At 33.5% G+C, this 18066-nt stretch overlaps 1 pseudogene; it reads left to right on the plus strand.

Moving 5' to 3' along the window:
• Positions 1 to 1281: 1281 nt before the first annotated feature.
• Positions 1282 to 18066, plus strand: part of LOC117175488 — a 21311-nt pseudogene continuing 4526 nt past the window's right edge.

Consider the following 18066-nt stretch of genomic DNA (forward strand, 5'->3'; position numbering starts at 1 on the left):
GTCGATATTTGACACTTAGGTACAAATTCATTTGGTGCGACTTTGTCGAGTTTACGGCTATGACCTCTCGTTAAAAATTCGTAGCGTCGGGTGGATTACTGTAAAACTCGTAGAATATGCCAGTTTCAGATTGCATCTCATATCAGAAGGGTATTTTTCAAATAACACAGGGAAAATAATTGTATTTAAAAAATTTGTTTTCAACATATTGATTTTGTATGAAAACTTTTATGATATAAAAACTTTTTTTTTTAATTTTTGTCTGTGGTACAGTTTTGGACAAAATCACATAATATGATAGAATTATTGAAAGAGAAGGAGAAGGAAGAAAATTACTAAGGATAAATTAAAAATGATTTTTTAGTTCACTTATGAACTCACCAAAAAATATTAATTTTTTATTTTGGAATTGGTGATTGCTGATTGTTCACTCTAGCTTTCGATTATGAAAGTTCATTATTTGCGATTGAAAATTCTACTTTTAAATTTTTGTCTTACTTTTCATTTTTTTTTAAATATTCATTATTTGGTTTAAAATTTAATTATTTTGTTGAAAATCGAATAAATTAAATACATCAAATAAATTCTGAAACTTACAATAATTGTCACATTGTTAGGGAATTCGCAAAGAAAGCATGGTCCTGTGCTTCTCTCGACCAATCAGCTTTATCTAGAAAGAAACAAGTCTACATCTCACTTTTTATCGTTTTCTAGATCGCATCTCCGTTCTCCCACATCGTTATCGGCCCATTTCTATGTCGATGGTCTCACCATTCATATTTATTTTTCAGGATTAAAAATTACTCACAACAATAAATTATTTGATGTATTTCTTTATGGATAAATACATAGTTAATAATGTTGAAAACTAAATTTTCAACCTTTCTTCCTCTCAGACATATTAAAACTTTGCCTTTTTTCATCTAATAACCTTCACATGAAAGTATTTACTAAAAAAAAAATTATTGTGTTTCAAACCAGTAGCAGTGGTACAATAAGGATTTATTTTTTAATTTAATTGGTACTATGTATTTCATTTACTCATAATCTAATCGCACTTCCTTTTTAAGTATAATCTTTATCGTATGCGGATTCATTTGAATTTGACTTTGTCCAATAAAGAAAAAAACAACTTTTATTGTGATTAGAATGACTGCATAGACAAGTTGGTAGCACGTGTTAAATTAACTTTTGTATTATAAAATAGTATGATTGAATTACTGCACGGCTTTCAGCCCATTTTAATTACAATACAAACTTAATTACTCTTGAGACAATATTATGCAATGCAAGACAAGCAATTGCTTTTTGTGTTTATTGCAGCGGTTATTGGTGCGGATACTCATTATTTTTATTATCGTACATTAGCTTCGTAATCATTGCCTCGTTAACGGGCAATCTTTATGTGTTTTATCGAATATAGCTTTCCTTTCTTGATCTGCTATGCTACAATCACTTTTTTCCATACTTTCCTCCATAATGCGGAAAGATAATTACCCTAATGTCTCAGTTTTTGCTCTTTATATCCAGATTCTCTGCGGATGTGGTGCTCTAGATGGAACAGAAATGTCCGAAGCTATCTCCGTAGCGATTTATTGTAGCCGAAAAGGGGTTTATGCCCGAATTTCACGCTCCAGAAGTTGACATTTGTAAAGTAGTTGATCACTTTACCAAAGAAGTATCTGATGAAAATAGAATGCTCTAAGGGAAGCGGCGAGATTAGAACGATCCTCAATAAAACCTCTGTCTGAGTGCAGTACCTCTTCTGCAGCAATTTTAATAATCCCTGGAGGATTGGGTACTGCTAAAATTCTGTTAGTATTATTAAATATTATTTAATTTGAAAATATTCATAGCCCAAAAACTACTTTACAAAAATCTAAATATATGAAGAAGTATCTGCATTAGGGTACCCATGAGCTATTAACATTTTGAAGACACTATAATTCCTCAAAGATCAAAATGATGTTGAGAAGATCCTTTATTCAATTTTCATTTTCGACATTTCGAGAGTCAATTACTCTCCTTACCAGGAAAAACATAAATTCATTGTCAAAATATAAGACCTTATATTTATCAAAGAAGAAGTCAGTGTTTTTGATGATTAAATCATGTTCTTACAAACTTGATTTCATCTCGAATTAGTTCTGTAATAAATATAAACACTGTACAATTAGAGGAAAGTTTAAAATATTAAATACAAAACGAATCATATGACAAAATAAGAAGTAAAAGTAATCCATTTTGACATTGGATTTATGTTTTTCCGGATGAGGAGAGCAATTGACTCTCGAAACGCCGACAATGAAAATTGAATAAAGGATCTTTTCTCAACATCATTTTGGTCTTTTATCTGGTCGGAAGTATATCATATTTTACATGTAACTATATTTATAAATAATTATTCACTCAGACGAATAACATCACTATTTTCCATCTATTTAATCTACTTGTAATTATTATTATTATTACTTTGAGGGTGAAGGTAGCTCAAAATCTGATAAGTACACCCATGTGGCCCCTATCCGAGCCAAACCGAGCCAAACGCTGATTAACTTCGGCGATCCAACGAGAACCCTTAAACAATTCCGCTTACCCGAGTCGAAATTTAGACCCCACTTTGAAGTAGCAGCTCCTTATCAGAACCTGCTTTGACGCTATTTAAACTTATAGCCCCTTATTTAAACTTTTAACTCCTAGAGAATGAAACATTGGAGCCTACTCTGAGGCTGTAACTCCTTTCTGAAGCTACTTTCAATATTTAAAGCCTACATTTTGTAACTCAGGACCCTACTTTGACGCTGTTCAACATCCCCTCTAATATTGACCCTACATTCAATCTTTTGAGCCTACAATGTTTAAATTTCATAAAAATAAAGTAAACATTATTTTTTACTCAGGTTAATTGAACTCATTGGTCATCTTAATGACTGAATGCTCACTCAATTAACAAAAATATTTTCTTTTAACAGAAAATGCTGAAAATTTGTATAAGAATGATATTCATCATGGAAAATTACTAAATATTGTTGATTAATAAGTCATTATAAATATTTGTATCAATAATTAATGAAAGTGTGTGTATTCAACAGTCATGTAGGTGATTGAGAATCACAACAAATTATAAAAATAACATATTTTCTATCACTAAGTACAAATAATATGAATGAAATAAAAAAATTTCAGAAATATATTGAAATATATATTTAATAATTATAATTAAATTTACTGATTGTTATAAAATTTTTATTAGAGTGTTACGGTTAATTTATTTGCAACATGATTTCAAGGAGAAAATAATTTTTTTCCAAGGAACAGTACAACTTTGTCTACGATTTGATTCAGGAGGAAAAATCATTTCTTTTGGTGAGAAACTGTTTACTGTTTGAATGTTTTATCATATTTATTGGAGAATAAGAACAGCCAAATGTATGAAAAATAATGGACTACTTATCTTGAATTTTAAGACGACGTGACAGTTGGGAATAAAAACAGTACTGTTATTGTTAATATAAACTTATTTCCTGATGAATATTAGTTTGAATCTTGAACTAAATATTTGTATTTTTTAGTATAATTGGACTAATTATGACGATGAACGAATTTTTTCAAATCTTTGTTTAATAAAGTGATAAAAAGATATTTTTATTGAAATCAGAAAGTTTGACATTATACTCAATTTATTTATTCAACTCTTCAAAAATCGTTTCAAATATTTAGCGACACAAAAAGTTAAAAAAATTAATTATTCAATTAATTATTTCGGATTTAAAAAGATTTTGGCTGATTGGCTGCCGCAACAGCGCTACTCGCGACCACTGTAGACGGTTATTCCTTGCATTGCAATGCCGCATCGGATCGCCGCGTGTTGCGATGTCGCAACGAGCTATTTGCGGCGATTTTAGACCTGGCCTATAGGCGTTTGGTAAATACTCAGTGCGTGGGTGCGATCTAGGGTTCGTTTCTTAGTACTTGCGGATTTTTCAGTGCACTATGCTTTAGTGTCATGATCAAAAAAATATATTAATAATATGTCTAAAAAGTAATTTCGAATATCCTTGATACATATATCACAGGAAATTATTATTACTTTTTTTTTGATAAATAACAAATCTTATTTTTATTCATCCATATTGGTGTGAGGTTATAGACAACCTGCTTTGATGCCACAAGTCCTACAGTAGTCAGTTTGAACTTTAAAACAGGGTCTAATTTGTCTCAAATACAGACCCTACTTTGATGCTAAACGTGGAAGAAAGGCCGATTTCCGAAACTTTTAGCGTCAAACTAGGGTCTAAATTACATTGAAATCGCTGCTTATTAAGAAACTACTTTAGAGCTTCTAACGCATAGTAAGGTAGGAGTTACGGCTTCAAAGTAGGTTCTAGATTTCGAATCAAGTATGTAAACGTGCATTAGTTACCTAAAGATGATTTTAAAAATTGTGTGCCTCTCATTTTAAGGATTTTTTGTAAGTTTTGTACTGTAAATGAAGATTCAATAGATTTCGACGGATTTTAAAGGAATTAAAAGACTTTCAACGATTTGAAGGGATCTGAACAGATTTTCAGGAATTTTAAGGCCCTTCAAAGCAGTACAACTATATAAAGTCTTTAAAAAAATTACACCAAAAAAATGTCTGGTTAGATCAAGCAGAATTCTGTTTTTAAATATACCCTTAATATTTTTTCTGGATAAGGTAATCAGAATTCTGATTGTTTTAATCAGAATTTCTAGTTAATTTGACCAGAATTCTTGTTACTCTAACCAGAAGAAATAGTAATGTCATATTTAACCTATATTCTGCTTAATTTAACCAGACATTTTTTTGAATATACAAAAATTTTGCGGAATATAATGAGATTTTCAAAGTTTTTTAGAAATTTTATGAGATTTCAAGAGATTTAAACAATTTTAAATAACAAGTACAGTTTTAGTGCATTTGAAATGTTTATAAATGTTTACGAGGAGTTTCAAATAATTTTTAAAACATTTCAGGAGTTTGAAGATATGGTACAGTTATCAGAGAGCGTCTGAATTTTTCAACGGATTTTTTAGGATCTCAAGGGACTTTAAGGAGTTTAACTAGATTGTACATGATTTCAGGAGAAAAAGTCAAACACTTCGATGGATTTTCAACCTTTCAGAAGGTTTTAATGGGATTTCGATCATTTGAAGGGATTCGAAGGGATCGCATCATATTTAAAAAGAATCTAGAGATTTTCAAATAATATATTTATAAAGAAGTAATGATTTTAAAGGATTAAAAGTAGTTTTCATAATATTTGAAGATTTGAAACGAGTTTAAGATTTAAAAAATATTTCACGAAATCTCAAAGAATTTATACGAATTTATAAGAATTTAATATATTACACGATAGAAGAGAAATAAGACTAGTAATGATTTAATTTGTAATATGTATAATATCATACAAAGTATAATTTTAGCAGTCAAGGCAGGCGCCCTCAATAAAAAGCCTCAATTAATATGGATGATCTCTGTTCAAGCTTTCATTCGCAAAAAAATTTAAATTTGTTTAAAAATAAGCCCGAAATTCAATACACAAAAAAGACATTTTTGGAGGTCCTAATGAACCTATAAACATAAAAATTCGCAGTTTAAATGCAATGAAGTATCCAAAAAGGTTCCTATACATTTCCCTTTTATGAAAACAATGAAAAAATATTATAGCTTTGTAAACTATTAAACAGTGAACATTAATTGTTTTTAAGGTAATTTAAAAATAAATTGTGCCTGCAAGTTAAATTAAAAAGGTGTCTGAAGGTTAATTATTGACAACGAAACCTTTTTAATACAAGCCCCGAATCAGGGAGTTCAGAATATGTTATTCCCAATTTTATCTGAATTTTCATTTAAATCCAGACTGAAATTATTTTTCAATCGTTAGTGTTACCTTCAGGTTACAATTAAAAATGTTTTTAAATTCGATAAGAAAAATCAATTCTGTTCGATTTTCTTTAAACTGTAGTAAATCTTAGTATATATACGATTATTTCTTGATTTGGGCGTGCGCATGAAAAGGGCCCTTATAGGCGGTTTTCGTTAAGGAGTAATCTGCGTTTTTGAACCTATCGTAAATTAATTGAGGATATAAAGTGAAAGTATTCTATAGCGCCGATTTTGGGGCTGATGGTAGATGGGAACTAACTCATTCTAGCCCGCTCCGCTTTTGTTTGTTCATGACTGAGTGCTCGCCTGATTGACAGCCGCAGACCCCGCGCAACCCGCGCAGCTGTTACACCTACCCGCGGCGTAGCGTCAATTCTCGGAAGGGCTATAGAAGGGAGGGCTATTCAGGGATTTCACTGTACTCATATCCAAGTAGTATACCAAAGTAGATATATTTTATGTTCAAAGAAAAAAATACATGCTTGTGTGCTTATGACACTCGCCAAGTTTAACGAATTTTTTCTCGAAAAACTGTTTTTCAAAGTGATAACTTTAAGACTGCCTCCGTGACTAGTTTTTCAACTTAAGAGGGTTCATTTTGTGCCTATAATTGCGGGACTTTATCCAGCTTAATATCCCTATACGTAACTTCATACAGACCATAAGGCCCATTTTCATGCAGACGCTAATACATACACACCTGGCCAACGACTATTACCCACCCCGAGCAAAATTGGTCGAAATAAACAGTTTTATATCTCTGTCAAAAATTCATGAAATAAAAAATAATCAAACGCGGTTTTAAAGTTCGCTGGAATACCTTTCAAAATCTTTTAATTGCTTTTTCCACGAAAATTGAAAATTGAGTTTTTTATGCTAAAAAAAAAACAATGAAGTTTTTCCAATTTTTTTTTGCTCCCAAAAAAATGTGGGTTATTTTTAAAGGAACTTGTACATTTGAAGATTTCAAAATGGAATAGATGTGTATTTATATTTTCCTTGAAATGAGTCCAAGATGATACAGAAAAAAGGAAAGATAAAGTTTACATCGATTCCAGGTGAAAGATTTACTGCTAAAAAAAATTAACCTTACCAGATAAGCTATACATGAATCGAAGATAATTACCAATTTTTAACCTTGCCTTTAGATTTTTCTGTATACACTTTTTTATTGAGCCGTTTTAAAGTTAGGAAACTTTTTTGGAAAAAAGGGCTCAATAAAAAACGTCATCTGGGGTTCATTTTAATAATAATACAAATACGCATCAATTTAATTTTGATTTTTTTTTTAAATCTACGAGTACAAGGTCTTTTGACAAAGCCATTGGCATGAATTTTTGACAGAGACATACAACTTTTTATTCCGACCAATTTCGCTCAGGGTGGGCAACACTCATTGACTGGGAGTGTATACTCTGTTCCCTGAGAGAAGATCCTCTAGCTCAGCGATTCCCAAAGCGCTATCTTGGGTAGGGTGGCTACCCGGCGGTAGGGTGATGCCACCCTGGGCCGGGTAGCCCGGTAGGCTCCAAGGCAGGGTCCCTGCTGTGAGCATGGGACTATTTTTTTGACCTACACTGTTAAAAATTTTTGTTGGAAACTTCCACTACATGTTTTGGAATTTTATAATACAAGTCTAGTAGCTGGATATCTTGACGCCTGTTAAAGAGAAAAATTAGAACAACAGATTTAAATCATTTCTGAGAATACTTGTTCCTAGCAAACAAATGTCTGCACGCGTGAAAAAAGTTTGCACCAGATCGAGCACCAGATAGTTTAATACGTATTCTCCGAAGACTTTTAAAAAAATTAAATTTTGTGAATAATGGAAACAGTTCCAAATGCTCAGTCGACGACTCGGGTGCACCAGGTCGCGCCCCAGGTATCTTAGCACGTATTCTACGAGAACTTTTTCAAAATTTAGATTGTTTCAACAGCCAAAATTACTAAAAATTATGTGTCGACGATCCGGCTGCTCCAAGTCGAACACAGGGTAGTTTAAAACGTTTTCTACGAGAACTTAAAAAAATTTTAATTTCGTTAATTATGAAAACAATTCCAAATGGTGATATGACGACCCGGGAGCACCAGGTCGCTCCCCAGGTATCTTAGTGCATATTCTATGAGAACTTTTTCAACATTTAGATTGTTTCAACAGCTAAAATTACTAAAAATTGTGAGTCAACGATCCGGGTGTACTAGATCAAGCACCAGGTAGTGTAATACGTATGCTACGAGAACCCGTTTAAAAATTTAAATTTGGTCAAAAACGAAAACAATTCTAAATGGTCAGTCGACGAATCGGGTGCACCAGGTCGCTCCTCGGGTAGTTTAGCACGTATTCTACAAGAACTTTTTCAAAATTTAGATCATTTCAATAGCCAAATTTACTAAAAATTAGAGTCGACCCGAGGCTCGAGCTGGTGCACCCGGGTCGTCGACTAACCTTTTGGATTTTTATTGATTATTCACAAACTTTAAATTGTTTGAAGTACTCTTAGAATACGTATTGTACTATCTGGTGCTCGATCTAATGTACCCGTATCGTCGGCTCACAATTTTTAGTAATTTTGTCTGTTTGAACACTCTAAATTTTGAAAAAATTCCCGTCGTATACGTATTAAATTACGTGGTGCTCGACTTCGTGCACCTGGATCGTCGACTCACAATTTTTAGTTCTTTTGGCTGTTGTAACGATCTAAATTTTAAAAAAGTTCTCGTAGAATACGTGCTACGATACCTGGGGCGCGAGCTGGTGCACCTGGGTTGTCGACTAACTATTTGGAACTGTTTTCATTATTCACGAAATTTAAATTTTTGTAAAGTTCTCGTTGAATAAGTATTAAACTACCTGGTGCTCGACACGGTGCACCCGGATCGTTGACTCATCATTTTAAGTAATTTTGACTGTTGGTAATTTCCTGTCTACAATTTTCGTCTTTCAAATGCTCTAATACATGTATTGGAATGCTGGACGATAACTTTATGACCTACAACACTTACAATACATGTATTGCAATTTAGTCATTCCAATACCATGGTTGCAATTTTACCTTACGCTTGTATTGTAGAATTGTAGCATGAATGCCTTTCATTCTTCTGAGATTGAGACCTGTTACAATAACTGAAGTTATGAAGGTATGATACAATTAAATTTAAATGAGCTGAATCAATTTCGTGATATAATTTTAGAAATATGGAAAAAAGTTCTTAAAAATCGGTTAATATTTTCACTAAATTTGTCCAAAAAAATACATTGCTGGACTACTTTACAGCGTAAGAAAAGTGCAATAACTTTTGAAGTTATTAACCGATTTTTGTCTATCTTTTTCTAATGTTCTCGTCATAGTTCAGAAAATCTGACGCTGCCTATTAAAATTCGTTAATGAATATTTCACTAAATTTTCCATTCTTCCTCTTCGGCTCTAATTTTCTTATAATGGGAAGGTTGAGCGCGACAAGCCAGCACATGCCCGAATCACAGGCTCTCAAGTGCCCCCCTTGGGTTTAAGTATTATAAAAAAAAATTGAGGGTGGTGGCCCTACCGCTCCCCAGAAAGAGCGAAAAAAGTTTGGGAATCGCTGCTCAAGCTCAGCGATTCCCAAACTAGTGTCAACGGTCGGCGGCCCGACCGCGGTCGGGGGAAGCCACCCTGGACCGGGCAGCCCCCTAGGGGGAAAGCCAGCTCGGTCATGAGATTTAAGGCTGTTTCAATAAATAAAATCCTAAAGACATGGCTCAATTCATTTCTAATTATCTGAATCATTTTCCTGATGTAATTTTAAGAAAATGAAAAAAAAGTTGATGAAAATAGGTTAACATTTCGAGTAACTAAGCATATCTTTAAGTACATGCAAAATTACAAGAACTGTCAACTGGCATTAAAGATATTTTCCGATTTTCATCAACTTTCTTTTCATTTGCTTAAAATCAGATTGGGAAACTGATTCAACTAATTAAACTAATTTTTAAAAAGCTAATTTTTAACTAATTAAAAAATGGTAGGGTGGCGGCCCTCCTCTCCCTAAAAACTGCAAAAAAAGTTTGGGAATCGCTGCTCTAGCTAGAACAGCGATTTCCAAACTTTTTCGCTCTTTCTGGGGAGCGGTAGGGCCTTTTTTTGAACCTGTGTCAAAACTCTCGGAAAATCCGAGTTGAGTCTAGGGGGGGAAGTAATAACGATGTATTTACTGCAGGCCCACTTTTTTCTTCAAACGGTAGAAAACATAATACACCCTTTTTAAATAATCTTAACTCCTTCCATATGCCTGGGACCCTTCGAACTGCATTTCCCAGGGCATGAAGCGACCACGGTCATGTGGCCACAGGCGACTACCGGCGTCCCTCTTCCACCAAAGAAAATACGCGAGGGCAAGCGAGAGATTAACGGGCTTGTTAGTACAGTCAAGCACAGTCGTTTCTATTTTCGTAAGAGAACCTTTCTTCTCCCGCTAACATTTCACGTCTATTAAATGCGTTTTTTGTATCAGAAAAAAATCATATCATACTGATTTTTGCATGAAGCTTTCCAAAGGTGCCCCAATGATCTTACAAAATTCAGTAATGACCGTATTCAAATTAAGCTTACAACCTTGCTCTGAATTGAATTTCAACCTTTTATTCGACACGCCTCGAAAATACTTCTGGCTTCACATCTATTGTTGTTTATATAGAAAGTCATTTGTAAAATAATAATTTCGAAGCTAATCTAACAAGAACAGAAAATTATTAACATTCCATAAAATAATTCAGATTAATACTTCAAGGAGAAGAAAATAAAATAACCATTTTTGTATCTCCATTCTTCTCCCACTAACATTTCACGTCTATGAAACGCATTTTTTGTATCAGAAAAAAATCATATAATTACTGATTTTTGCATGAAGCATTCCAAAGGCGCTCTAATAATCGTATTAAAATTCAGTAATGATCTATTAAAATTAAGCTTATTATTATTACTATTAATACTATTACTATATATTTACTATTTTTAATTAAAAAATTACTTCGGAAAAATGTACTTTGTAACTAAACGCTTTCACTAAATTAAAAATATTGGCTCAGTGTAAAATATTAATTCATGCTTTTTAAAATTTTTTTACTACAAGCAATAATAATTAATTTATATTTATCAATATTTGACGGTTCATTCAAGCCGAATACATCAAAACCGAATATTTAAAAATAAACAATTTGAAATTGAATTGTTTCACCTGGGAAAACTTAAATCCTTAAAATTTCGAATATCTTTTGAGCTTTGAACGTTACTATTTTGATTGTTTTTTAAAAAGAAAGGTTTAGTGTCTCAGTGAAATGTTTCAATTCAGATGTTTAAATAGCAATTGGACCCTTATTATTTCTAGACGAAATTTGAGTAATTTTAATAGGTGTTTGGAAGTTTTGAAAAGATTGAAAATTAATTGAAAACTTGAAATGATTTTATATAATTTAAACGAAGTTTGTACCAACAAAATTTGGCTAGTCGAACCGAAATTTCGGTGCAAATAGCCACAGCCTAATTTAAAATAAATTGTCGACTTTTGCAGAGGGGGCCCTTTTTTGTTTTACTGCCGACCGCTGGTGCCATTCTTCGGCCCCTAGTTCTGAATGCTTGGATGGCACCTGGCCACGGGTCAAAGAAAGAGACCAGCGGTCGGCAGTAAAAAAACGGCCCCCCCACCCTGCTTTCTGTCACTTGTTTTCCAACAACAACAAAAATGTCTAAAAATATCGCGATTTTCTCAAAAAAGAAAACTAACACATCCTTCCGGGTGATTGAAAATAAATGCAGAGCCTATTAATTACAGTTTGCAGTTTGAATCGCTTTAATATCTGTGTTAGAACTGAAGATAATATAGTTGCACATTTTTGTGCTTTTAAGCAACAATTCTTATTATTTTTCAAATTTCTCAACTGCAACTGGTTCACAACAGTTTTCCTCATACTCATGAATTTTTTCAATTTTTTCCATCGCCCCTTGTATAAGAAATAATGCTCTAAACTTGACTGTTCTCAAATGTACCCAAAAATCCTTACTTTATTTTACATTTTTCAGTCTGCTAAGCACAAAATTTTTTTACATAAACGTCTTTAAGCTCATTAATGTAGAACACTTTCAGCTTTCAAATGACTGTTTTTTTGTTGCGCTAGCACTTTTTTTGACTGAGTTGTTAAGCTTCAAAGGCAGATGCCTATAGTTTTCTCGCCGATAGTAGTTGAAAATTCATATGATTTATTTGTAAACTGTAAAGCTTGATTATAAGCTTACTTTTAATCCGATCATTACTGAATTTTAATATGATCATTGCAGCACCTTTGGAATGCTTCGTGCAAAAATCAGTAATGATATAATTTTTTTCTGATACAAAAAACGTGTTTGATAGACGTGAAATGTTAGCGGGAGAAGAATGGAGATACAAAAATGGTTATTTTATTATCTTCCCTTTGAAGTATTAATCTGAATTATTTCATGGAATGTTAATAATTTTCTGTTCTTGTTAGATTATCTTCGAAATTATTATTTTACAAACGACTTTCTATACAAAAAACAATAGATGTGAAGCCAGAAGTATTTTCGAGGCGTGTCGAATAAAAGGTTGAAATTCAATTGAGAGCAGGGTTGTAAGCTTAATTTGAATCCGATCATTACTGAATTTTGTAAGATCATTGGAGCACCTTTGGAATGCTTCATGCAAAAATCAGTATGATATGATTTTTTTCTGATACAAAAAACGCGTTTAATAGATGTGAAATGTTAGCGGGAGAAGAAAGGTTCTCTTACAAAAATAGAAACGACTGTGCTTGACTGTACTAACAAGCCCGTTATTCTCTCGCTTGCCCTCGCGTATTTGCTTTGGTGGAAGAGGGACGCCGATAGTCGCCTGTGGCCACATGACCGTGGTCGCTTCATGCTCTGGGAAATGCAGTTCGAAGGGTCCCAGACATATGGAAGGAGTTGAGATTATTTAAGATGGGTGCATTATGTTTTCCACCGTTTGAAGAAGAAAGTGGTCCTGCAGTAAATACATCGTTATTACTTCACGCCCCAGGCTCAACTCGGATTTTCCGAGAGTTTTGACACAGCTTCAACAAAAGGCGGGTTTTAATATCAAAAATTAATTTAAAATTTCGAAAATTTGCAGATTCGTTGTTAAGACATAAGGAAACGTAAATGACAAAGTCCCTACTTCGAGAAATGAAAGCAACTTCTTCAAATTAAGCTTTGAAAATGATCAAAATAATTTTCAGTATTAAATAAATAATATAGCTACAACGAAATTATCGATATTGCACGGTAGCTTACCTTCAGCCAAGCTCGAAACAATAAACTGCACTCGTTTTCACTGAGGAAATCGCTCATAAATGCAAGAATAATGAACTTCCAAAAATGTTCCATCTTTTCAATTTTTCGGGCAAACTATTCACTTTATGGCAATATTTTATATAACCTTTTTTATTTAGAAGAAAATTTAAAGTGTTTTATTATATAACTATTTTTGCTCTAAAAACAGCCGTTTCCAAGGAAAATCTAAAAACATGAAATCATCCGCCATATTGGAAGATGGCGGCTCGAGCCCCCCCCAAATTTACTGAATTTTGGGAGGTGTTTCAAGACCCCCTAAGGAAGCTTCCTGACAACTAAGTTCATTGTTATAAATTATTTCCATTTAAAATCCTTCGTTGACTGGCCTACGTGCAGAGAACTAAATTTCGTCTTTTCGGAATTACATTCTCTCGATGAACGGAGTATAGAGGATCTTCTCTCAGGGAACAGAGTATACATACTTTTAATTGTTTTTTGAAATAAAAATGTTAATTCTGAATATTTCAAAATATACATCCTCATATTTTCCTGAAATACAGTATAAAAGAAAACTTAGAATGTTCAGTTTACAAACCTGCATGGGCCTAATGGACATTTCAGAAGATTCTGAGATGTGAATTAAAGTCAATATTCTATATGCAAAACTCCATGAATCTGAATTCAAAACCAAACATCACCTAATTATTTAAATTATATTGAAGTAATTTTAAAGAACAAAAGAATCTTATATCTTAAGATTTGTACTGTTTACTGTTTACATAAAGATAGAAAATTGAGTAGTAGTGACGATAGGTTATCAAGAACTCAAAAATGTTGATTGCCAAGAGGATATTCGTTACACTTTATGAATTAAATATCCCAATTATTTCAATATCTTAATTTCAAACTGCACGTACCTGTGTGCAAATAGCCCGGGTCAGCTTAAGGACAACAAGGTTTCTGGTCGGGGACTGGCCGGGCTATGTTGGTTTTTTAAGAGCCTAGCTGTCGCTGGTCGAAGACTCACTAGGCAGAATTTATGTCAAAACCCCAGTCGAGGACTGACTGGGCTCTGATCTGGCAAATCTGATGATCGAATGCTCAGACTGTAGCTGGCCGGGCGTTAATTGGCAATAATAAAATTGTTAAACTTTGTTTATAACTTAATTACTTTTTCCGATTTCATTAAGAAATGGATGTGTATATGAATCTCAAATCGTGATAAATGTACAGTAAACATTTTCAAATAGAGATTATAATAAAACTATAAATTAATGACGGCAAAAAACATACTGATATTAAATGCATAATTGTTTGAAATGTTTTAATGATCAATAATAAATTTTAAATAATATAATACATAATACACAATATAAAAAGCAAATGACAAAAACCTCGAAACCAAACCTTACACGAAAGTTAAAAAATTTTATTATCAAGAAATTGTCAACATTCACGGTCAAATTTCTGAGTTCCGTCGTTAAAAATTTTGAATGTTTATAAAAATTTACATTTCCTGTCATTGTAAAACGTTGTAAAATAGTCTACAAGGGGAAAAACAAAATATCACGCGAAGAAAAATTGTAATCGATTTAAATTATCTATTTAAAAAGTATTTTATTGATATTCCTGTTAAAAATTTGTGTATTTTATATTTACATAATGTCGCAAATAATAATATACTTATATTTATACCATTAAGCCATTTCCCTTTCGGGGTAGGCGTGACTCACTCGGTGGGGAAAGGAGTAATGTGTGAAAGGGATAGAGAATTTTCAGATTGATCCAGAATTCTCGTATTATTTATGTAAATAAATTAGTGGCCAAGGTCGTTCGTTTCAGGCGTCATTCACTCTACTGATACTCTTTTTATTAACTATTTGCCGTCATACTCTCCTGTCCTGACATACTTCTCTAGCTTTTTTTATGTCCATGCATTTTTTCATGCAGGCTCTCGTGTTTCTGCGACTTCATATGTATCTTCTAACTAGGGTCTTATTCAAACTTTCTAACCATTCTTTCCGCGGTCTACCTCTGGGCACGCTGCCATTTACTTTACCTTGATACACTTGTTTCGTTAGTCGTTCATTTGGCATTCTCTCAACATGTCCGAACCATCTTAACCGATTTCTTTCCCATGTGTCTACTAGCGTCTCTTCTGCACCACATTCTTTTAGAATTATCTCGTTACTTACTTTGTTCATCAGAGTTTTCCCGCATATTATGCGCATGAATCTCAATTGCGTTAATTTTACTCTTATCTTTTTCTTGATAGGTCCATGTCTCGCTACCGTATAGTACTGTCGGTACAAATATGGAATTATGTATTGCCATTTTAGCTTTATTTGATATATTTTTACTTCCGATAAGGGGACCTGCTCTACCAATAACCTTCTTACCTTCATTTATTCGTCTATCTAATTCCGCATCTACCTTTCCGTCTCTAGTAAATAAGCTACCAAGATATACGAACTTATCAACTTGTTCAATTCTCTCATCATTTAATAGAATATTGCATAGTGTTTTCTCACTCTTTCCTTCGAACACCATAGTTTTTGTTTTATTTGCGTTAATTTTGAGGCCCATGCTCTTCATGCTTGCATCTAGTTTATTCAACATTCGATTGACTCTGCTATAAGAAACTTATCATCTGCGAACGCTAACCCATGCACCCTTACTGTTTCGAGATCCACACCCTCTTCGTCGAAAAGAGCCATTCTTAAACACTTGTCCATAAATAATATAAATAACCATGAAGATCTATTGACTCCATACTCTTTCAGGACTCCCTAAAGTTAACTTCTATCTACCTTGTCAAAAGCTTTTTCTACGTCAACAAATGCACAGAAAACTTTTTTCCTACTCTCAAACTTTTGTCTGCTATTTGCCTTCAGCTAAATATTTGATCCGTACATGACCTTCCTGGCATAAACCCACTTTGGACTTCCCAAATCTTTGCTTCTGTTATTTTCATTATCCTAAGAATAACTATTTTTGAGTATATTTTACTTACGCTACTTAATAAGCTAATTCCTCTGTAATTATTGCAGTCGCTTTTATCTCCCTTTCTTTTGTATATTCGTACGATAAGCGCTTTTTTCCAATCGTCTAAATATCTCCCATCTCGAAACGTAAATTTATCAATTCGCACAGTCTATGTGGTATGCACGCGCCACCGTGTTTAAGCATTTCAGCGTTAATACCGTCTACCCCGGCAGCCTTACCGTTTTTTAAGTTCTTAATTATATTTCTAACCTCAGTGACACAGACTTTCTCAATTGAGTTTTCAATTGCATCGTGTTCAACATCGCAGTTGTGGTGTCCTATAGCTTCATCTCAGAATTGTCTCCTACAATAGTCTCTGAAAGCGTCTAGTATTCCGTCTGCATCATATACCATTTCCCCCCTACTATTTCTCATGTTGACAAATTCTGTACTTTTGTTTCCTTTCATATTTTTATAAAGCAGTTTCTTGCTTCCTTCAAAGTCGTTTTGTATTTTTATCTTTTCTTCTGCTCTAATTGTATCTTCACGTTCCTTAACTAATCGTTTGAGTATCCTGGTTTCGTGCCTACAATCATTTCTACATCTATTTCTTTCCTCATTGCTAAGACCTGCGATGTTCAGAGTTCTCCTGTACGCTTCTCTCTTTGTTTTTTGGGCAGCCTGAATTTCATCATTCCACCGCGCATCACCAGACATTCTTCCTACAACTGCCGTACCACACACTTCGATCGTACATCTAACAAGGATATCCCGTAACTTTTTATAGGTGCCCTTTATATCTTTATTTTTATATGGTCCTCCCATGTTGCCCTATTTATGCTTTCGATTATTTTATTTTGGAAATCTATGTACACATCCGGTTTCCGTAGGTTCTCAATGTTAATTCACATTTGTTTTCTTGGTTCTCTTTTTTCTCCATCCCCGACCTAAGTTAATTTTTGAGATCCGAACGTAATGATCAGTATTGCATTCAGGACCCCTGATGACCCTTGTATCTTTGACTAACTATCTTAAAATTTCATTCGCAACAATAAAGTTAATTATACTGCGGCTATTTCCTTTAGACCAGGTGTGCATGTGGATCATTTTATGCCTAAATCATGTATTTGTAATATACAGACCCTTTTCTAAGCATAGACCAACTAATTTATTTTCGTCATAGTTTGTTCTTGGATCCCCAAAATTACCTAGTACTCTTTCTGTATCCCTATTTTATATGCATATCAATCGTTCATGTCTCCTAGTAGAATTATTCTTTTCCCAAGTTCGCAAATATTCATTGTGTCATTTAAAGTGTCCCAGAAGGCGTATTTCACTTTTCTGGGATCACTATCAACTGGCGCGTAGAATTCTATGATAAATAGTCTTCTGATTCCTACTTCTATTGTAGCCCACAGCAGTCTGGGAGATAGGAAATCATGATCTCCGAGATGCGTCTTCGCTCTTTTATTCGAAATCTTACCTACTCCTTGCGTAACATGTCATTAATTATCTACTCCTGACCATGTTTCAAATCCGCCTTTCAACACGCCGTTTTTTATGTCTTTGGTTTCGCATCCCTTTTTCTTTGTTTCAGGCACACATAAAATATCTAGTTTCCTCACGTCCATAGTTTCACGCAATTCTTTTACCTTGAGATCATTTACCCCCCTAGCATTCCAAACACCCAGTCTCCATTCGTCGCCTGAAATGTGACCTTTAGATTTCTTTCCGAGGCTTTTTTGAAATTTGTATTATTCATTGTTTAGATTATACGCTCAACTATTACCTTTATGCAATTATGCAGTAAGTTTATTTTCTGAGTCGGAATCATGTCAAAGTTAAGTAGCAACTCGTCATATGGTG

Source organism: Belonocnema kinseyi, chromosome 6 (assembly GCF_010883055.1).
Source record: "Belonocnema kinseyi isolate 2016_QV_RU_SX_M_011 chromosome 6, B_treatae_v1, whole genome shotgun sequence".
Classification (NCBI taxonomy): domain Eukaryota; kingdom Metazoa; phylum Arthropoda; class Insecta; order Hymenoptera; family Cynipidae; genus Belonocnema; species Belonocnema kinseyi.